At 38.4% G+C, this 24,878-nt stretch overlaps 1 long non-coding RNA gene across 4 annotated transcripts in view; it reads left to right on the forward strand.

The window, feature by feature from the left end:
• The first annotated feature begins 3,083 nt into the window (after positions 1-3,083).
• LOC121384495 overlaps positions 3,084-24,878 on the forward strand; it is a 38,836-nt gene continuing 17,041 nt past the window's right edge. Inside the window, exons 1-3 of one of the 4 annotated variants that reach the window (XR_005959397.1) lie at positions 3,084-3,184; positions 5,210-5,441; positions 19,329-19,387. This is a non-coding gene — a long non-coding RNA (uncharacterized LOC121384495). The remainder of the gene's footprint in view (positions 3,185-5,209; positions 5,442-19,328; positions 19,388-24,878) is intronic. The other 3 variants (XR_005959398.1, XR_005959399.1, XR_005959396.1) reach the window with 3 other exon arrangements.

Genomic DNA, 24,878 nt, shown 5'->3' on the forward strand with positions numbered 1-24,878 from the left:
TAGCATGTTTTGGTCATATTATATATATGGCTTCTATACATTGTTTCAGTAAACTTTTACTGGGATTTCACATACTTATGAAAAATATAGAAATGAGCATGAGGCAAGTATTTGTTACACATTTGTTCAGAATGTGTTTTTTTATTGTGTTCCCTCAAAATTGCTATTTAAGTCATTAAGTTTAAGAACATGCCACAATGCTGACAACTTTCAACGGAAGAAGTTGTATTTTCCCCCATATTTAAAGGAAAATGCTAAAATATCTATTGGACCTTAATTAATTTTCTTGAGTATAGTATAGGCAAATATACTGAACCATATTTGAATAATGCTACCTCAATATATTAACTACAGTGCAATTTTTAATAGTAAAAGGTTCAAGCAGTCCAAAATATGTGTAAATATAAAAAATAATGCATTTCAGGCATTGCTTAACTTTTGCCGATGAGTATATCATTATTCATACCACATATTGCATTGTTATTTGGTTTGTTACTATTAACATCTAGTATAGGATAAATATCATTCATTTTGGCCTTATATCTGTTAAAAATTTATATGGATGACACAAAATGTGCAACGGTACCCCCATTCAAATGGCGATATTTTTTTAATCCACCAACATTTTTGCTGCAGACAAGCAGATATTAAATTCATATATAATGAGGTATCTAAAAATACAAGTCTCCAAAAATCCCTAGTGGGGGCGGGGGGGGGGGGGGGGGAGAGGGTTTCGGTATCTGGCCCATGGACTAATAATACATCCAAGTGCATGCTTAAACAGCGAGCACTAAAATAGTATAAAGCATATTATATCGGCTGGAATTACGGTTTGGAATTGTGTGAGTGAGAAAACTTGAGGAATATGCAACCAGTATTTCACTTGATGGGATCAGGGCCATATACTCGTGGATTGGCTGAATAAATATTGAATTTGCCTGTTTGGTAAACCGCGGCCCCTATAAATCATTCACTGCTGAATTGCAGCCGATTCCTATCATCTTCGCTAAAGTAATATTTTCTATCTTGTAAATTTATACAACATCTCGGACAGGATTCTGCTAAGCGCATTGTCCTCGCGCGTTAGTGATGAGGAGAGCAAATATACGCCAGTGGGCCACACCACTTAACGACTATCGATTATAAAAGGTTTGAATATCGGCAAATGAACAGCGGAATGTTTTCAATATTTGCAAATGAAGTGCAGAATGCTAGACGTGTTTTTACGATAGTTTGAACAATATTGTTGAACAATCACAAAGTTGCGATCAACCACAATGGGGATGTTACAAGTAACGCTATTCTGGTGGTTTGGTTTTTTTTTTTTTTCCTTTTTTTTTTTTTTTTTTTTTTTCTTTTCTTTTCTTTTATTGTGTGTAGTTATGAAGAGACATTGAGACAGACATACTGACTGGGTAAATAGTTTTGATACAAGAGAAAATAGCACCGAAGAAGAACTCAACACTCAACACATCTTAATTACGGTTATATGGCGTCAGACATATGGTTAAGGATCACCAGCCTCGGTGGCGCAGTGGTTACGCCATCGGACTACAGGCTGTTAGGTACAGGGTTCGCAACCCGGTACCGGCTCCAACCCAGATCGGGTTCTTAATTAAGGGCTCAGTGAGTAGGTGTAAGGCCAATACACCATCTTCTCACTCACTAACCACTAACCAACTAATAACTAATCCACTCTCCTGGAGGTGTGTGCTCAGGACAGCGTGCTTGAACCTTAATTGGATATAAGCACGAAAATGAGTTGAAATGAATGGTTAAGGATCACAGAGATAATGAGAGAAAGTATAAAGTTTGTTTTGTTTAACGACACCACTAGATCACATTGATTAGTTAATCATCAGCTGTTGGATGTCAAACATTCGGTAATTCTGACACGTAGTCATCAGTGGAAACTCGCCACAGTTTTCCTAACGCAGAAAGGGATCTTTTATATGCACTTTCTCACAGATAGGAAAACACATACCACGGCAATTGGCCAGCTGTGATGCACTGGTTGGAACGAGTACAAAAAATAATAATCAGTTGAATAGATCCACCGAGGTGGTTCGATCCTGCGACGCAAGCACTTCAAGCGAGCACTGAACCGACTGAGCTAAATCCGCCCCAGATAATGAGAGGAAATCCACTCCCACCACACAATGGCCTACTCTCTCCGATTAGCAGCAAGGGATCTTTTATGTACAACATCCCACAGACAGGATAGTACATACCACAAACTTTATTACACTAGCTGCGAAGCACCGACTGGAACGAACGACACAAAAGAAAGTGCACACGTAGCCTACTTGATTCATCTCATTGTACAAACATTAAACAGATGTATTTTTGTAAACAAATTATTATTTACAAACACACGCGAAGCGAAATATAAAAATTACATTTTGAAATATGCTGCAGATAAGAAATAAAATTCCTCTGTTCAGGCCACAGCTGTTTCAACAAGCGAGTGTTCGAGGTAAGCGAAGTAACCAGCTGTTACCCACAGCGTGTTCGACATAACTTCCTACAACACATCTACTCCACTTCGCAAAACGCACATGGCGAAAACACGAAATTTGTTTACAGTCAAAGCAACGTGAAAGCCACAAATCGATAAGAATCAAAGATAACACTGCAAATAGTATTATTAGAGAAGAGAAATAAAAGGAAACGGCTGCATCCAAAACGTGCTCATGGCGGATCCAAAATCTGTATTGGGAGGGGGAGGGGGAGAGGGTTGTGAAGTGAGGGCACAATCTTTTAGGGGGAGGCATAAGCCAGCTTTTGTATTTATTTATATAGACTAGGACAAAACAAAATGTACTGGGGCGACGGCTACTCCCCCCTCCCCTCACCCCCCCCTCACCCCCACCCCCCCCACCCCCCCCCCCACCCCCAACCCCAACCCGGTTCCTGTATGCCTTAAATGATCTGTCAAATACTTGATAAAATATAAAGGTGCGTCATTACGATGTAACTTACAGGATCGATCCGTAAAATAAGATCCGAGTTATAATGTGTGAACAGAAAAACAAAACCGGGGCGGGTACGCACGTTACTGAGTAAACGTCACATGGCAACGTTTATGACGTCACTAAATGTTTACGTTTAAAAATCGCATTTCTATTATTACGGTACGTTTGTATTAAAGGTACCGTGCTAAAAGGATTTCTGAAATATCCAGGTAGGTGCTAAACTTAGACTTTTTAGCTATTATTGTTGTTGTTGTTGTTGCTAATAATAATAATGAATATGATGATGATGATGATGATGATGATGATGAATGATAATAATGATGATGATGATGATGCTGCTAATGATGATGATGATGATTATTATTATTGCTTTCTTTTACATTAATTTGTTGTTGACTAGATAACTTCCCCATCCCCGTCATCTAAGTAACGAAAGAAAAGAAAGAAAAAAAAAAAAAAAAAAAAAAAAAAATCCTCATTGTTTGAGAGGTGGGTGGGAAGTAGGGGTGAGGGATTTTTTTTTTTTTTTTTACCTGAATAGAGTTCGGCGAATGAAGGTTCGCTTTCAGTTTTGGCCATTTCATTGTGAAGTAGTTAGAATATGTTACCTCAAAGTTGTTTTTTGTCAACTGCATCCGAGGGATGGGGGAGACATTTTCACCCTGCATCGATTGCTTTTGAACCTACATACGTGTATGTATTCCAAAATCCATAAAATACAATTCTATCAAAATCAAGGGAGTTGGCCAAGAGACAGAGCGAATCCTAAACCGATTCCGTGAACCGTGCCTCGAATACATTTCACTTAAATAAATAGTTATTTTCGTGCTTCTGTCCAATTAACGTCCAAGCACGCTGTCTTGGGCACACACCTCACCTATCTGAACTGTGTGTCCAGGGTAGAGGATTAGTGGTTAGTGAGAAAGAAGTCGGTGTAGTGGCCATGGGTTGTTAAACTAATGCTAGAGTCAGACTATTAACTCGTCTGAGCCGAAAGTTGACCAACGTTTTCCTGTCACGACTTCTACGACTGTCCAATTGCTAGTCTGAACGATTTTACAACTCAATTCTCCTCGTATAACCCATTAGTGGTTAACCTGAGCGCACCCGTCGTAATTCAGGAGTTGGGGACATTACAACACAACGGTTGAGTTAGCCAACTTTCTGCTGGCAGTTGGTATTCTGAGCCTAGTATGGCTCTGAGTGGGAGCCAGTAGGCTACCTGGAGGCGAACCCAGTACCATCGTGGCCGGTACCTCGAATACGGTAACAGTCAGCGACAACTTTGAGTCTCAGACTCATTCAGTCCTTATCCAAAACATTTTAATTGGAAATGGCGCTGGTAGAAGAACCTTCATGTTATGCTCCAACCCACAGGCATGGACAGAGCACATTACAACGTTTTAATATTTTGTGATCATTAGGTGAAACGGAAAATAACAACAACACAAGTCTACCAAAGGCGACGATACAAGTGTGTCGTACTAGTATAGAATAGCCACCAGAACAACCGACTGCATAACATGCGATGCAATTGTAATATTTGTCTCGTCAATCGATTATTCTTTTGACTATTCTCTTACGAGGCACTGGTATCGTGTGGGGTGGCCTTAAGGGGTCCACTACGCGTCTACTAAGGGGTACACCAATCGTCTACTTAGGGGTACATTACGCGTCTACTATGGGGTACACTACACGTCTACTAAGGAGTACACTAATCGGCTACTAAGGGGTACATCACGCGTCTACTAAGGGGTACAGTATGCGTCTACTAAGGGGTACTCCAATCGTCTACTAAGGGGTACACCATGCGTCTACTAAGGGGTACACTACGCGTCTACTAACGGGTACACCAATCGTCTACTAAGGAATACACTATGCGTCTACCAAGGGATACACCACGCGTCTACTAAGGGGCACACTGCGCGTGTACTAATAGATACACTATGTTTCTACTATTGGGATACACCACCCGTCTACTAAGGGGTACACTATGCGTCTACTAAGGGATACACTATGCGTCTACTAAGAGATACACTATGCATCTAATAAGGGGTACATTATGCGTCTACTAATGGATACACTACGCGTCTACTAACAGATACACTACGCGTCTACTAAGATATACACTGTGCGTCTACCAAGGGGTACACTATGCGTCTACTAAGGGCTCGACCCTGCAACCGTTTTTTATAAATAGTAACAAGTGATATTTTATATGCACTTTCCCTCAGACAAAGCAGCACAAACCACGGTATTTGACATACCCCTCATGGGGCACAGGCTGGGACGGTAGAAAACCCCAGAGAATGGGTTACGTGAGGGGATTCAATCCTTGTACAGAAACACCCCGAGCGAGCCTCTACCAACTGAGGACTGACACTTTTGAGCGGTAGAAGATTCAGTGTTTTCTTCGAACCATTCAAGATTGAAGTCAATATGTCGTTCAGCGTACCAATATCAAACGTAAGGTTTCCTTCGGTAGTCATGTTTGTTTGTAAACACCGATTTGCAGCCTAATTTAATCAGAGGTGGTTCTCGTAAATTTAACACCTCTAATTTAAAGGTATGTAGCCAATCAGAATCGATTATCTTCCGAAGTAAAGGAAGAATTCTTTGTAACTCGATTTTCGTGCTTATATCCAATTAAGCTTTAAACACGTCACCACTCACCCTAGCTATCTGAGCTGTCCGCCCAGGCTCGTGGATTAATGATTAGTCTATATGTTGTATAACTTAAAGCAATAAAGAACTTGTTGGCGTAGTGGCCTTACACCCACCCACTGAGTAGTTAAACTCGCTCTGGGTGAAAGCCTGTACTGAGAGGCGAACCAAGTACCTACCAGCCAAAGCCGGTAAAACAACCGTCTGGGTATGGGGTTTTGTGTTAGAAATGCCTTCACTTTTATTTCTGATGTATTCTTACTATAACTAGTACCCATGACATATCATACTTGGTTTCCCAAATGCACATAGGTGTGCTTTGAACTGGAAGTGATAAATAATTCAATGTGCTGTAGCGGTGTCGTTAAACAAAACAAAGTTTAATGGAAGTGGATTCCATGACGATACTTCTTAACATAGCTATTTGTCCAGGACCGTGCATTAATGATTGTAAACTTGTTAGTGACTACTGAGAAAGATACGTCGGTGCAGTGTCCCATCATCTCACCAACGAGCCGCTGACACATACTCTGGGTGGGATTCGAACCAGGTATCTACCAGCATTTAGACCGATAATAACCATTATGCCACCATGTTCAGCTTGGGAGACAAATCGTTGCACCGCGGCCACTGCGTGCAGACAAAAGGTGCTTCAGCTATCAGCGCCTGTGATGCGGCATGCTTTTGAGCAAATTGCGGCCATTTGCTCGAAAATTAGACTAATCTAGTTGCTGTTGAGAAGTGACGAGTACCTCCATGAGATTTCGGATAAATGGTATTATTTCATCAAATGCCACATTTTAATCTGAGTGCCTCTGTTTGCTTTGAGATTGGTGATCGATCGACCGAGACCTGCATGCGATCACTGTCAGATTACAGGGGGATCTAATCCCGTTTAAATCCTCGGGGAGTTTTCCAACATTCATGGAATAATAAAAATATTCCCAAACAACAAATACTCGGCCAAAATGCTTTTTGTAAAACAGTACAGACGCTTTATTCGTGGATTTTGTTTTTTACTGTACGATAATCACAAAATTGGACATGTTCATTTACTTTACTAAAATACGACTAGTGTTCAACTTTGGTTGAGAGATCGAGTTTTTCGAGTTTTCAAAGTTTGAGGTTTCGACGTTTGTTGTCACTATTTTGTATAGCTATTCTATCGCTTCTATCTATCTATCTATCTATCTATCTATATATCTATATATCTATATATATATATATATATATATATATATATATATATATATATATATATATCCACATGTATCTACATGTATATCTATCTATCTATCTATCTATCTATCTATCTATCTATCTAATATATCTTATCTGTACATCTATCTATCTATCCATCCACATGTATCTATATATCTATCTACATGTATATCTATCTATCGATCGATCTATCTATATCAATTTGTGTGTATGTATGTGTCTATATATATATATATATATATATATATATATATATATGTGTGTGTATGTGTATGTATGTATGTATGTATGCATGCATGTATTGATGTATGAATATCTATATATTGTATGTATGTATGTATGTATGTATGTATGTATGTATGCATGCATGCATATATGTATATACCGGTATCGGTGGCGTCATGGTTAGACCATTGGTCTACAGGCTGGTAGGTACTGGGTTCGGAACCCAGTTGAGGCATGGGATTTTTAATCCAGATACCGACTCGAAACCCTGAGTGAGTGCTCCGCAAGGCTCAGTGGGTAGGTGTAAACCACTTGCACTGACCAGCGATCCATAATTGGTTCAACAAAGGCCATGGTTTGTGCTAACCTGCCTGTGGGAAACGCAAATAAAATATCCCTTGCTGCCTGTCGTAAAAGAGTAGCCTATGTGGCGACAGCGGGTTTCCTCTAAAACCAGTCTTAGAATGACCATATGTTTGACGTCCAATAGCCGACGATAAGATAAAAATCAATGTGCTCTAGTGGCGTCGTTAAATAAAACAAACTTTACTTTGCATATATGTATATAGACATAGGCATATACAAATACAAAAAATAATGAATTAATGGATGTTTAACGACACCCCAGAACAAAAACACAGATCGGCTATTTGGTGTCAAACAAAGTAAGTACATCATACATATACAAACGCACGCACGCACACACGCACACACACACATTTACGCAAACACACACACACACAAAAACACCCACCCACATACAAACACATACACACACACACACACAGACTCTCTCACACACACAGATACACACACACACACACACACGCACACACACAGATACACATACATACACACATATACACATACTGTCACGGGGATCCTACAATACCCGTAACTGGATGAAACACGATTATCCAAATATCTCTCCTAACTGTATATCTATTAGATCTCTCTGTAATGAGCAGTATTTACCCGAGTGGCTCGTCTAGGTATGATCAGAAATAAGATGTTATATAAAGTATATATTATTATAGCACGTTTAGTTCACTAGAAAACACAACAAAAACACAATACACTTTGGAATCTGTATTAACCTACGCTGACAAATGTACTGCCGCAGTAGTTAATTAACAACAACAAATAATAACAACCCAGAACTGATCACTTAATTAGTTAATCTCTAGGTGTCTAGTTTACACAATATGCTAATCACTTCACCGTGACACAACACCCACACGTGTGATAATTGAGAAACGCTGCCAGGAGAACTTAATTAATAAAGGAATTACAACTCTATTCCTAACTGGTTAATTTTTAATTAACCCTAACTACTCATTCAATAACCTTGTAATACAGACTTAATACTGGTACCTATCACAATAAAGACAATAACCTACAGTTTACCTAGGTCCTCTAGGATGACTGGATAATCTTTATATATATTTAGACAGTGAACCTACAGTTTACTGCGTCAGATGACCAGCAGCACCGTCTAAATAATATCGGTATAATACAGTATTAAAATATTTAAAGTCACATCAATCACATCAAGGTTATACACAGAGCAGAAATAAAATTATTCACCAGTCCGGACGGACAGCGATCCCCTGGAGCCTTCCTTATGTTTCTCCCCGATATCTCTAAAACCCTAGCTATTTATTAAAAATCCGAATATCGCCTGGGGGTACAAGGTGGTACTGAATCTTATCATGTGAATTTCCACAGCGACCAAGCGGTATTTTTTTTTCTCTCAGATGGTCAGACTCAATGACGCCTAGTCACCAAAATCACGGTTGTAAAAACCGCACTCGCGGAGGTATTACGTAACTACTGGCCACATGGCAACTGCGCTGGGTGTGTATTAGAAAAGCTCGACGACCGTCGCGCAAAGGTATCACGTAACAAGTTTGCCCATCTGGGCTTAAGTGCATATTGGAACTGCACACGGCCCTCTAAAACAATTAATATCGCCACAGGCGAAAACAACATTAAGAGCATGTTCCGTCAAACATACACATACACACAAATACACACAGATACACACACAGACACACACAGACACCACACACACACACACACACACACACACACACACACACACACACACACACATCTTTAGTTTTTTGTGGGGGTTTTACTTGTTATGCCCATCTTTAAGATTTCAGTGTAACCCTATTCATTGTTTATGCGGTAACTAAATGTATTGCGGGATTACGGCGAATCGATATTGGTAGCAGCAGTATCTTTGGCAAATGTCGAACTTATAAAAGAAAGATGTTATAAAACAGAACGGAAGAAAATGAAAATAAAATAAAAAAAAGAGAACAGCTCGCACATCTGTATAAATATGTACATTAAGTTTATTGTCCAAAATCAATCAGTTCCATTGTCTCGCAGACTCAGCATCTGTATCAGTTGTCTCGGAACCGACTGTCTTCGAGATTTGGTATTCCTTCTGGAATTATTCATAATGGATTTTTCTACCTCTGAAAGGTCCACAGTTTTAAATAACACGAAGTTTGGTGTGTATACAAGATTCCATGACCAATGTCGAAGCATCAATTGTCCAGAAATAGGTCAATGACCTATGCGCAAAAACCATGCGACCTGAAACTGATTGCGCATAGCAAGTCCAGTTGATAAAAAATACACCTGTGACCCACCGTCTGAAGTGTTAGAGGTTCTGTAACAGTTACAGTGTGTGTACCTGTGTGTGCGCGAGCGCACGTGTGTGTATGTGTGAGTGTATGTGTGTGTGTGCGCGCTCGTGTATGTGTGTGAGTGATTGTGTATGTGTATGTGCGCGCGCATGTGTGTGTGCATATACGTGTGTATGTGTGTGCGCGCGCGTGTATGTGTGTTTCTGTGTGTCTGTGTGCGTCTGTCTGTGTCTGTATGTGTCTGCCTGTATGTATGTATGTATGTATGTGTGTGTATATATATATACGTATATACATATATATATATATATATATATATATATATATATATATATATATATATATATATATATATATATGTGTGTGTGTGTGTGTGTGTGTGTGTGTGTGTGTGTGTGTGTGTGTAAATGTATGTACGTGTGTGTGTGTGTGTGTGTGTGTGTGTTTGTGTGTGTGAGCGTTCGTGTGTGTGTGTGTGTGTGTGTGAGAGAGAGAGAGAGAGAGAGAGAGAGAGAGAGAGAGAGAGAGAGAGAGAGAGAGAGAGTTTGTGTGTTTTCTTTCTACGATGTATCCATTGTTTGACAGTGATTGTCCGTCATCAGCTGACCATATGACCAATTTGTGATGCCAGATCTGTATATATACATACATACGACTGTGTGTGGGTGTGTGTGTGTGCGTGTGTGTGTGTGTGTGTGTGTGTGTGTGTGTGTGTGTGTGTGTGTGTGTGTGTGTGTGTGTGAATGTATTTGTATGTCTATGTTTATGTGTATGTGTATTTATATGTGTATGTGTATGTGTGTACACACAAAAACACACACACACACACACGTTTAAAAAGTAAGAACAAAATTAACACAAATCAAGAAAAAAAAAACGATTTTAAAATCCCCCAAAATATCACCACCACCACCCCAAAACAAAACAAAACAAAAAAACCCACCATATCACCATCACAAACAACCTCTCGTCGTACTGACTCGCTGACTTTGTCTTTTTGGGGGTTTTCTTTGTAACTATCAGAGATTGTAAAAGCATCAATAACGTGGGGATCACGATAATACGTTATAGCCGAATCATGTGGAATATACTGAACGAAATATTACCCTGCGGTCCAGCTTATCTCGCTGACCCCGACTGACGCATTCGACAGATTTGTATTTTGTGGCTAAGAAAAACTGCAAAATAAACGCCGTCCGTCTGACGTCAATGATGATTGTGAATGGTTTATAATGATGCCGTCTCTCCAGGCTGCGATTCCGATGGCAAAGCCATTTGATCTATGGCCGACGTGTATATGTTTACTGATTTTATAAAAAAAACTCAATAAACTCGCCACTGACCGCGTGCGCTTATTTGTAAAAAGAACGCGTTTGTATCGGTTTAAATCCCCAATGTGGAGAATATTTCTGATTCTCAGACACGGAGAAGAGGTCATGCTGTTTTTGAATTTTTATAAATCTTTTTTTCTTTCAAATAAGCAGTATCTTGTTAAGTCGTGTATAAATGAAGCCTTCTGCCAATAGTATCCCAGTAAAAATGCGTTAATTTGAGTAACAGAAGTCCGCCCCCAAAACGCCTTTGTTCACAGTTATCACATATGTCATAGTTGTGTGTTACATTAATAACAGATACTTGGTTCTGAATAGGAGATATAATGGTTTTAATGTGAAATATATAGTTAACATTTATTAAATATATCGATACATTAAGATATTGTGCATGTAATATGACGGAGTACGTATCACGTTGGCTTCTGATGCAACTCACACACCACCTGGAAAAACAAATCCATTAAAGGTACATTCCTGAGTTTGCTGCACTTTTTAAGATGTTATAGACTAACAGACTTTTTAACGATTGTAATTATATATCAAATATATTTTTCTGCAAAAAATATTAGTGGCTGTATATTAAACGTGTTTCTGATCGTTCTAATATTTGTACTAGGTTAAATTTCATTTTATTTCCTAAAATATAATATTTTCGAACGTACGAAATTATTCGGAGACAAAATCCAGTTTGGCTTCTTACAAATATTAAGACGACCAGAAACACATTGAATATACAGACACTGATATTCTAAACCAGAAAATATATTTAATATGTAAGTTTAATCGTAGAAATATTTTATTAGTCGAAAACATCTTACAATGCAGCAAACTCAGGAATGTCCCTTTAATTCGATAAAGTCCTTGAATATAAACTTCCAGGCATGTCTCTTTGACAACGTCGAAGGTTGCGCCCCTAACAGCCGTTCCTGGACAGGCCAAACATTACCCATACGAATATATACTACCGGCTCCATTGGCGTAGATGTTAATCGTTCGCATCCCGATTCCAGTTTCCACAAAGAGCGAACATTAGCTACGGTTCTGCGAAGAGAGGTCAGCCTGCCACAGTGACTTCTCTTTCATTAGCCATTAGGCCCTATCATAGGCCCCGTTCCACGAAGCGATCTGAGCGCTAAGATCACCTTAAGTGCATAACCACCATATGCACTTAAGGTGATTTTAGCGCTAAGATCGCTTGCTTCAAGGAACGGGGACCGGAACTGATAGCCCAGATATCCGAGATGTGCTCAATACGGCCTCAGACCACAATTAATTTCGCTATATGTTTCTATATAGCCTTAGTGGCTATAACATTTTTATTAATATCAGCAGGCCCGTGAGGTTTTGTATGTACCTTTGCCTGCATGGGGGACACATACCCTGAAAAGGACAACCCCTGTTGTCCAGCTCTTTCTCCCAGCATATTGGTTTAAACAGACACACCCTCTAAAACAGGCCGGAGTACACCCATTTTACACAAAAAGCACTACTTTTGCATGGGCCGGAATTACCACAAACAAGTCTTCAATGTCAACAAGTTACACACGTTTACAAACTACATGCAATCCCCTGTCACTTCAGTCAAACAGTTCCCACTTCATAGCTGTCTGCCATGAAATAATCACAGTTAAACAGCAGACTACTTGCGAGGTCAAATTTCCGGATTTTGGACAACCAAATGGGAAGATAACTGTAATCTGAGGCCATACAGCGTGCGTGAACGTCAAGTGGATATAAGCATGAAAATCAAGTGAAAATGAAATTACAACTAGTATAACATCAACTACTACTATGACTGGTATTCTGATTACTACTGATACTAATGCTGCTACTGCTACTGCTACAACTAGTACTATTACTACTGCTACTATTACTCAAGGCCGTAGCTAGCAGGGGGCAAGAAAAAAAATCCGGAAAGCATTATAGAAACTTAAGAAAATTCTCTTCTTAACTGTTTAAGGAGTTTTAGACTATTAACTACTCAGTTGCCCCCCCCCCCCCCCCCCCCCCAAAAAAAAAAATCCTAGCTACGGCCCTGCTACTACTATTACTACTACTACTACTACTACTACTACTAAAATATAATAATAAACTTTAAAAAATCTCCCCCCTCCCCAAGAAAGTGTACAGTTAGATTATATTTTACATTTATTTCTGAACCTGGGTCCGAAATCTCGAAGGGAATATATAGAATTCTATTATTTAATATGAATTTTATCTTAACGTCCATCTATTATACTGTGTGAACGTGACCAAGGGACACAGAAGATGTCCACTGCCGCCACGATCCCGTCTAATGGTCGTTTCTAGGCTGGCACACCTCATATTGATCGACTGCCGTGTAGCTCCAGACATTTTCAAATGTTACATACTTCTTTATCCAAGATCGGGCTTAATTTGAAATCATTAATGTCAACTAAGTTAATCCAAGTTTCTCGAGACGCAATTATAACCGTCAAGTCTGTCTTCGCGGACATTGTACAGAGGAAATTTACCGCGAATTCTATACGAAGCAAATACTCGATCCCAGTCATCAGAAAAAATACAGATATCCACATCCCTTAAATAGAGGAAATTGCACTGACTTTGACTGTAACTACAGTGCCAAAGAATCATTTTAGAAATAGGGCAGAGCGTTGTGAAGTACCCGTGTCGTGATGACAAAGTTCACTGTTTTGTATGACGTTTTTCCCGTTGTTGTATGACGTCACCATATGACGACTTTGTAAATAAGTAATGACCATTATCACAACTTCTACTATCATCGTAACCACGACGACCACCACTACAATCATTACCGTCGTCTTCAACACCATCACCATCATGATCAGATGACATTTTTCATCATCAGCCACTTAGTATGTGCTACGAAAACATTGGCAAAGCTGTAATTTAACAAAACAATTTACTGTTGCATTAATCAAGTCTAAACAGCAATAAAACATTTTGAGCCGAATTTACAAAGCCTGTTTTAGACTTACACGCGTGTAAATAATAAACAAAGAAAACAATACTATAAATAAACACTTAATATGTAAACTAGTGTCCGTTCGGTTAACCTTTTTGTAAAAAAAAAGAAGTTACCTTTTGTTTGCTCATTCTTAAGGTACATATGTACTTTAAGTCAATTCCTGATTGCTTATGGTTACAGAGATGATCAATACATCAATATTTCTGTACCTATTAACACGAACACGTCTCTGGCCAGACGAAAACCTTGTAATTAAAGACTGTATTGCGTTTGTGGTGCTGTGTGGGGGGAGGGACATCATAGCCGGTAGTACCGCTATTAAGCAGCAAGTATAGTAACGCCTGTGGATATATTAAATATGATATGACCGATATCATTCCGGTTCCTCGGGAATACTTGCGAAAATTTATATTTATAAGTGAAGGGCCGAGACTACTTCACAGAGTAGACCTTCGGCATTACGTTTTTTTCACACATTTTAACGAGTCATTTCTTCAAAACATCAAGAGAATTTCACTTTAGCTCGGCGGCATAGCGTCCGATTGATTTGCAAGAGGTGGCGAGATCGATCTTAGTGGTACATTAAATTATTTTCATATTTCAACGTTTAGTAAATTGTTCAAACCAACATTACACGAATCGTATTATATATTATTCTAACAAATGTTCTATGATTGGTCATATGTTCTAGCCAATGTTCCACTATTGGTAATATGTTCTGATCAATGTTCCTTGATAGGTATTTGGTTGTAACCAATAGTTGGTAAATTCTTCTAACCAATATTTTATATTGGTAGTGTTTTCTAACCAATGTTGCATGATTGGTAATATGTCCTAACCTACATGTATGTTCTATGCTCTAGCCAATGTTTTACGATTCCTATATTGTCCAATGCAGGTTGAATCACGCTATACCGGGCACACACTTCAGCTATCTGGGATAACTGCCCACGACTGTGGGTTAATGTTTAGTTGTTCGTACTTTTAAAAAAAAGTCGGTTTGCTGGCTGATTCATCAGTTATGCATATTTTTTCATCTCTTTGGGGGAACTCTTGCACACTTTGGTCGTTCAGAATTTCCCATTCCCATTGATTCATTAGAATTAAAAATGTAACTATTAGAATGCGAGAGCAGACAGTCAGACAGACAAACAGACATAAATATATTTCATTAAAGTCGCACCACAATATTACATAAACACATAAACATTCTTAATAAAATAATAAAGATGCCACTCCTAATGGAGTTACAAGAAACTAAAACGGAAAAGCTATTAAAATAAATACATATTATAATAAAATACACAGTAGACATAAAAGTATTGAAATATATATATATATATATATATATATATATATATATATATATATATATGATTCGTCACGAGTATTTTTTTATATGGAAAATATCAACCGAGTCTATGTTAATCGGTATTTGTCGAGGCTCTACCGAGACAAATACCGATTAACTAGATGAGGTTGATATTTTACATATTAAAAAACACGAGTAGCGAATTCTATTTATCCTATAACACTTCTAAAATAACATTGTCATCACGATTAGCACAGATTAGTTTGACGTCACGCATTTTAAACAAATCTTCGAAAACGTTACGCTCAGGTACACGGGTCTGGTTGGCTTGTAAGCAAATGACCCATCCACAGCAACACGTTACCTTGAGACCTTGCAAATTTGCATACCATTATTAACCGGGTTAATAAAGTAAATTATCACATGAGTTTATGACATGGATATCATTGGGTAAGTTATAGGATAAGTAATATATATATATATATATATACACGTCTTTTTAAAATATAATAACAGGTTTTGACGCATAAAACAGACATACATGTACGTGAATTGTTGATAAAAATCGTTAATTAAAACAAATTGCTTCTAAAAACAGCGGATATCTAAGATCATCATAAATAGGACACTTCATTAAAACGTGAAATTCATCTTCGATTAAAAGGCTTTTTACACATGGTGCATGTTGGTTCTCTAATGGTAGACTTTCATATCTACCAGTTTCTATCTTTAAAGTTGCAACGCCACATCTAAATTTGGAAATGAGCATGTAGCGCAAACGTGCAAAGCTGTATCCTAACCGGACGTGAGCGACGCGAGCGATGCAAGCGATTATTTTAGAAATCGTTGATTCGCTCGCATCGCTCGCGTTCGGTTAGGATACAGCTTAACTTGTTAACATTGAATATTTTTTTGTGATAATTCCAGTCCATGCAAATGTATTTTGTGTGTAAAATGTATCTACTCCGGCCATGTTTAGTGGATGTGTTTGTTTACATTAATATCCTTGGAGAAAGAGCTGGACAACAGGGCCCCGTTCCACGAAATAATTGTAGCTAAGATTAATTGTAGTGACTTAAGTCGTAAGTAGTCGTAAGTGCCCCTTTAATGATTAATATATTCTTTACGAAGAAGTGCGAATTAGTTAAATAATAAATTGGTTACCGACTTTTCGGAACATCTTCGATGTATTCACTGGTATCGGACATCCATGAAGTAACTTTGTCAGTTTGTGTGCTGAGCGAAAATTGCCGAATGCATGACATGAGAGTTATCTCTCGTATTTTCGTGTGACGGTCGTGTGGCCTATAATGTTTTTCATGGAACGCAGAGTTTCATAAAAAGTATTTCATATGTATTAGATACAATTTCACACAATAAATTAGTATCCTTCTTAGAAAATGCTCAAATCATCATCTAACTGCCATTGTAAATTTTCACAGTAATTTACGACGATAGTAAGCTACGCCGGGTCGTTGAACGGGCTGGCGATCGTAGAGAAAAACTAAGGTCTCGATGGTAGGTATTTACGGCGATAGTAGTGCTAAGATCGCTACTGACAGGGAATATTTAGTTGAGTATCGCGTCGCAATTCGCTACACACGTTTCAGAGAGCAGTATACAATTCTGTAACATTAAAGGGACTGTCACGGGGATCCTACAATACCCGTAACTGAATGAAACACAATTGTCCAAATATCTCTCCTAACTGTATATCTATTAGATCTCTCTGTAACAGGCAGCTATTTACCCGAGTGGCTCGTCTAGGTATAATCAGAGATACGATCTTATATAAAGTATATATAATATAGCACGTTTAGTTCACTAGAAAACACAACAAAAACACAATACACTTTGGAATCTGTATTAACCTACGCTGACAAATGTACTGCCGCAGTAGTTAATTAACAACAACAAATAATAACAACCCAGAACTGATCACTTAATTAGTTAATCTCTAGGTGTCTTAAAAAAAGAAAGAAATGTTTTATTTAACGACGCACTCAACACATTTTATTTACGGTTATATGGCGTCAGACATATGGTTAAGGACCACACATATTTTGAGAGGAAACCCGCTGTCGCCATTACATGGGCTACTCTTCCGATTGGCAGCAAGGGATCTTTTATTTGCGCTTCCCACAGGCAGGATAGCACAAACCATGGCCTTTGTTGAACCTGTTATGGATCACTGGTCGGTGCAAGTGGTTTACACCTACCCATTGAGCCTTGCGGAGCACTCACTCAGGGTTTGGAGTCGGTATCTGGATTAAAAATCCCATGCCTCGACTGGGATCCGAACCCAGTACCTACCAGCCTGTAGACCGATGGCCTGCCACGACGCCACCGCTCTAGGTGTCTAGTTTACACAATATGCTAATCACTTCACCGTGACACAACACCCACACGTGTGATAATTGAGAAACGCTTCCAGGAGAACTTAATTAATAAAGGAATTACAACTCTATTCCTAACTGGTTAATTTTTAATTAACCCTTACTACTCGTTCAATAACGTGTGATAATTGAGAAACGCTAACACACACACGTGTGATAATTGAGAAACGCTTCCAGGAGAACTTAATTAATAAAGGAATTACAACTCTATTCCTAACTGGTTAATTTTAATTAACCCTTACTACTCATTCAGTGACCTTGTAACACAGAATTAATACTGGTACCATCACAATAAAGACAATAACCTACAGTTTACCTAGATCCTCTAGGATGACTTGTTAAGCTTTTTATAATTATTTAGGACAGTGAGCCTACAGATTACTGCGTCAGATGACCGGCAGCACCGTCTAAACAATATTGGTATAATACAGTATTAAAATATTTAAAGTCACATCAATCACATCAAGGTTATACACAGAGCAGAAATAAAATTATTTACCAGTCCGGACGGACAGCGATCCCCTGGAGCCTTCCTATGTTTCTCCCCGATATCGCTAAAACCCTAGCTATTTATTCAAAACTCTCAGAGACAGCGAATATCGCCTGGGGGCACAAGGCGGTACTGAATCTTATCATGTGGATTTTCCACAGCCACCACGCCGACATATCTTTCTCTGATCGTCAGACTGGCTGTCGCCATTCGCCAAAATCATGGTTGTAAAAACCGCACTCGCAGAGGTATTACGTAACTACTGGCCACATGGCCTCCACAGCTGGACTAAGTGCATATTGGAATGCACGGTCGCGCGAAGGTATTACGTAACAAATTGCCCACCTGGGCTAAGTGCATTTGGAACTGCACACGACCTTCTAAAACAATTAATATCACCACAGGCGAAAAGAAATTAAGAGCATGTACCGTCACAGGGACATTCCTGAGTTTGCTGCAATTTTAAAGATGTTTTCGACTAACAGACTTTTTAACGATTGTAATTACAATAAAATTCTGCATAAAATATTTGTGGTTGTATTTTAAACGTGTTTCCGATCGTTCTAATATTTGTACTAGGTTAGATTTCATTTCCTACGTACGAAATTATTTGAAGACAAAATCCAGTTTGGGCTTCTTACAAATATTAAGACGACCAAAACCACATTGACTATACAGACACTGCTATTCTAAACAAGAAAATATATTGAATATGTAAATTTAATCGTAGAAATATTTTATTAGTCGGAAACATCTTACAATGCAGGCAATTCAGGAATGTCCCTTTAAATACTAGTTGCTAATCAATTTTTCAACAGATAGCAAACGTTTCAACATTAGCAAAATTTTGAAAAGAAAATGTTCCCTGACCGATATTAATAAATGTGTTACAGCTACTAACGCTATATAGAAACATTTGTCGTAAATAGTTGTGGTCCGTGGCCATTTGTGGTCAATGGCCAAGAGTTTTAACATTCAAAACAGGCTCTTATAGCGCACGTCTATCTTGGACGCTCATTGTGACCACTACCAGCATTAGTGTAATTCATTCATTCATTCATTCATTTGTGCTTATAGCCAACTGAGGTTCAAGCACGCTGTCCTGAGCATCTCAGCTATCTGGAATGTCTGTCCAGGTAAGACAGTTTGTGGTTAGTGGTTAGTGAGAGAGAAATCGGTGTAGTGGTCTTACACCTACCCACTGAGTCGTTAAAACTGGCTCTGGGTGGGAGCCCGTACCTGGGCTACGAACCCAGTACCTACCAGCCGTAAGTCCAGTGGCTTGACCACTACACCACCAAGTCTCCGTCATCTTAAAACAGCTACGTGTATTCCGCTAACGCTCACGGTCTAGACTGCTCTTCTTAATTATGTTTCGCAGCCACGTGAGCTTCCGGTCTAAGTGAGTACGTCTGGCGAACAAGCACGTGGCAATGGCGATACGTTAGGATCATTACGGAAACACGCTACAAGACAAACATCAATAATACCGATTTTCAATTAAACTGCAAACCAGGCATTGAAAAGAAAAATGCTATCATAATTGAGCATGTGGAAAGCGGACGTTTGTACAATCAGTCTGGGTGTAAAAATCATTGGGATGGACTGCAAACTGATGTATTGCCAGAATATGAGCATTATTAAAGATAGAGTGGGTTTTTAATGTGGATTTTCCCATTGATCACAGTTTACGATCTACCAGTTATGCATTAGTCAGAACTGGAGTGGGTGGCTCGGAGAATATTAAACAAAAACATATCAAGTTGTAATTCACGAATATTAAAGTATTGCGTTTTAATAAACAAACAGAAAACCCCCCAACATAAAACGATCTCCCCCACCCCCCACCCCAAAAAAAAACAAAAAAAAAAACCCCAAACAAAACCTAACAAACAACAAAACAACAAAAATAAAAGAACAAAATACAAACCGAGAAAAAATAAAATAAATAAAACATAACATGTTAGTCACGAACGTGACTATGGAATTATTAGGCTTTTATTACAAGGTAAAAACAATAAATTGAAACCTTGAACAATTCAAAACTATTTTTCTAACTGTCATTGTCCTAAAATCTACCATTTGAGCTCATATTTGATTAGAAAGAAAAAAATTATACATAGTTTTATTATTTTGAATCTCTGTTATAGCCCATTGGGCTATTTCTCGCTCCAGCCAGTGCACCACGACTGGCATTTCAAAGGCCATGGTATGTGCTATCCTGTCTATGGGATGGTGCATATAAAAGATCCCTTGCTGCTAATCGAAAAGAGTAGCCCATGAAGTGGCGACAGCGGGTTTCCTTCCTCAATATCTGTGTGGTCCTTAACCCTATGCCCGACGCCATATAACTGTAAATAAAATGTGTTGAGTGCGTCGTTAAATAAAACATTTCCTTCCTTCCTCTGTTATAGCTATTTTTATTGTACTAAATCTACATTTTTGATAATTAAGGTTAACTCGTATCAGAAATAAATATCAATATAAATAACTTCAAAGAATTGTCTGACGAAATCTTCACATAAAATATGAAGCAAATACTTAAAGAGAAATATCATCATATACACCTAAAAACATTTTATAGCATACCATAACTAATAAAATATTACTTCTATCTTACATCATCGTTTTCGTTCATAAAGTGCTGTCATAAATTATCGTTTAAAACGTCAGTATAAATAAACCACTGACATTTGTAGCAACAGTAATAAATACTTGTCAGTTAACTGGAGCTAGGCGATGATACGCTGGAAATTATTGAAAGCAAGGAACCGGAAAACAATCAAAGAGAATTACATGTCCACAATCATGTTTTGTAGATAGGATTTAGTTTTTTGGGGGATTAAACAAACCGAACGCATAATGGAAGATAAGGATCAGACATTGTTGCCGGGAATCGTTGTCGTAATCTGAACCGCGAGTGGTTGTGGAGTTCTTGTTGCCAATTGTGAATTTGATTTCTATCTATCGGCAAACAATACGACGTGATTTCCTTCCTAACCCGATTATCCGTAACCGAAATTACTGAAGCCAAACGCACGTGCCTGAACAGACGTACCGGCGCCATGTTGTATATGAAACATTTGCTACTAAATTACCGAACAGCGATATTGTCCCCAAGTGGATTAGAATATTAAATTTAAGTGCTTTGGTGGGGTTTTTTCAGTTTTTCCGATAGCATCAGTATACCATTTAAAAAAAAAATCTGAATAACATAAAACATTAGTATGTATATGTGCATTTATGTGTTTCAGTGTGCGTCCGTGTGTGCGTGCGTGCGCGCGCCTGTGTGGATATGACGCATCACTGATTAAAATTATGTCTGATACAATACCCTATTTTAACCTTGTATATGCATTTACATCTTTTGGGAAAACATTTTATATTTCAACTATTGATTTGATTGCTGTATGTTGTGTTCATGACGGATTTTACCAGTGGGAGAGGATATGCTCATGTTTCCCGAACACCCGGACATCATCACAAGTTTATAGTGATTCCTGGGTGCATGTCATCAGACCTGTACATAGTTCATTGGACTCTAGTATGTGCATGTTTGAGTGCTCTGAGCTAGTCTGAGTGGCGGTCCTCCTACAGGCGGTGCAGGAAGGATGGAACATCTCGTTCCTGATTTCCCAGTGGAGTGGCGGTCCTCTACGTATGCGCACCTGATAGTGGATCGTGGAAGAAATCACAACTTTGCCTAACATCGTTTTGACTGATTTTAATATCAGGATACGGCCTTGTTATTTATATTTGTTCACTCATGCCAAATAATACCTTGTCTGTTAGAAGAATGTGATGGAAAAGGACATTTGTGAAAACATTATATAGCATTATTCAATTAGATAAATTTAACGAACATTTTAACCTGACTTTTGTTAAGTTTAGAACATTAAAAAGAACAATTACAGATAGACTGCAAAGTAAAATCAGCATGATATCCCTACAAACAGGTGAAAAAAAATCCCAAGTGCAAATATGATACCGCATGAACTGGAAATAAACTTTAAACAAACTACCGAACAGACGCAAAACATCATTCTGTTATCTTGCATGTGTAATGCAAGCAAGAAAAAAAGAGAAAAAAACGTTTCATCATTTTGCATGTGTACTTCAGCGAAACGAAACAAACGTGGGCATGCGAAATATAATAATATCACACAGCTGCATATGCAAAATATAATTTAAACACACCTGGACCACGTCCTATTAACCAGAGTCTAGTGGATGTTCTGGTTGATCGCGACATTAAAGTATCAAACTGTCAAATGTCATGCGAATCGGTTCAGTAGGGTTGGAATCCTTTGAATAACTTAACTTTGATATTCGTATTTGATATTCATTTACTCACAGCTGTTTACACTGGGGTTTGTTTTCTTACACAATTATTTTTTTAGTTTTATTTTAAATTTAATCCTATTCATAAACTTACTTTTGTTGGACACCCAATGTGTATTTTTTTGTGCTGGGGTGTCGTTAAACATTCATCCATTAATTCCTTTCAAATACTCTATATGTTTCTGTTAAATAAGGAACACAAAACGAAGCGCAAAGCAGGGATGCATTCAGCCAACCGTTTGCTTAGCTTATTAACTGGTTTAACGTGTCCATATACCACTAGGGTTTCGAACACGCCTATCCCGAGTCCGGCCTCCGATAGGATCGGGGGTCTGACTCGGGACAGGGATAATCTAACAAATAGGGGAAATTTTGAATATTAACGCCAAAAGTATTAAAAGGGGAAAATTGGGGTTAAAAAGTTTTGGCTGCGCCCTTAAAGAAAAATATCAACATTCCTAACCTATATAAATTATTAATATAATATATTTTCGGCGCAATTTTAGATGGGCTGGTCTAAAATTAATAATAATTCTTAAACAATATTCATTAAGCCCATGGGACAACAGTTTGCTGCTCATTGTTTTCTAGACTGTTTTTTCTACACTGCACATTAAACAAAATTACCACTTTGAGAATCAGTCAAAATAATTTACTAAAGTTTTGCGAAAAACAGCTGGATGAATTTGGACCAGGTTATGGTTAGTTTGTAATTTAAAATAGGTTTACTCGATTACAAACATTCAATTTGGGACATTATAAATGATATATCAACTTGAAATTCGCCGGAGTTTATATAATATGTGTTAATTCCTTCTTTAAAAAAACCTTACATTTAACATTACAACTGAAAATTATATTTGCATATCTTTTGCTGTTCGGTATATTTTGACACAGTACTTAAACTGTATGTAGGTAATAAAAAAGAAGAAAGAAATGTTTTATTTAACGACGCACTCAACACTTTTTATTTACGGTTATGTGGCGTCAGACATATGGTTAAGAACCACACATATATTGAGAGAGAAAACCCGCTGTCGTCACTTCATGGGCTACTCTTTTCAATTAGCAGCAAGGGAATTGTTTTATGCACCATCCCAGAGACAGGGTAATACATACCACGGCCTTTGATATACCAGTCGTGGTGCACTGGCTGGAACGAAAAATAGCCCAGTGGGCTTACCGACGGGGATCGATCCCACACCGACCGCGCATCGAGCGAGCGCCTTACCTCTGGGCTACGTCCCGCCCCTTTATGTAGGCAAGAGGCGGGATTTAGCTCTGTCGGTAGGCTGAGTTGCTTGGTACGTAGGATCAAACCCTTTCGGCAGATCCGCTGGTTTGTTTCCTCGTTACAACCATTGCTCCACGACTGGTATATCAAAGACCGTGATGTGTGCTGTCCTGTCTGTAGAAACATGCATTTAAAATATCCCTTGCTGCCAATACAACCCCCCCCCCCCCAAAAAAAAAAAAAAAAAAAAAAAAAAAAACCCAGAAAACCCCCACCAAATGTAGCGGGTTTCCTCTGAAGACTACGTGTCGAAATTACCAAATGTTTAACATCCAATAGCCGATGCTTAATTCAGCAATGTGATCCAGTAGTGTCGCTGAACTTGTGAAATCGGCCTGAATGGTTCTACGGAATTATTCTACCCTTTGAATTCTGTGGTATTCATTAGTTTAAAACTGAAGCGGAAAAAACCTGGTTTGAAATAATTTGGAACCAACAGCATAGATAACATTCACTGAAGCACAATTGACTATTTGGCATATATAAAGTCGCAGAACTTGGTTTCCTGATTTGTGTCACAGCTAGAAGAGCTTATGGGAAGACTAATGGCGCCCCAAGCTATTGGCTTCTCGGCTGAATCTGTTTTGGGTTTCCAAATTGGTCTCTCTGTATTACCTCCCATTACTCCATTGCAAGTGAAGAGCTCTTCAGTCAGAGAAGTAGAAAATAGATTAAGCTCAATGTAGGTCAATTATCGAACAGGTTTTCATTTCACCTTTATGAATTATTCACTTCATAAAAAAAAAGTGAAACTTGTCAACAAAACTGATGGAATCGGTTAAAATTAAGATGCTTACGCGGTATTAAAGCAGTGCCAAACTTTTAAAAGTCTGTCACAAAACCTAATGTATTTATTACCTATCCTAAATTGTAGAGTATAATAAGACAAGTGGGTGTCTGGATTCGTAATCACAGAACCGGTTCCAACTCGGAGTGTGTGCACAGACCAGTGAGAAGGTGTACATTCATTCATCCATTCATACTTAATTTCA

Source organism: Gigantopelta aegis, chromosome 10 (assembly GCF_016097555.1).
Source record: "Gigantopelta aegis isolate Gae_Host chromosome 10, Gae_host_genome, whole genome shotgun sequence".
NCBI classification, from domain to species: Eukaryota; Metazoa; Mollusca; class Gastropoda; order Neomphalida; family Peltospiridae; genus Gigantopelta; species Gigantopelta aegis.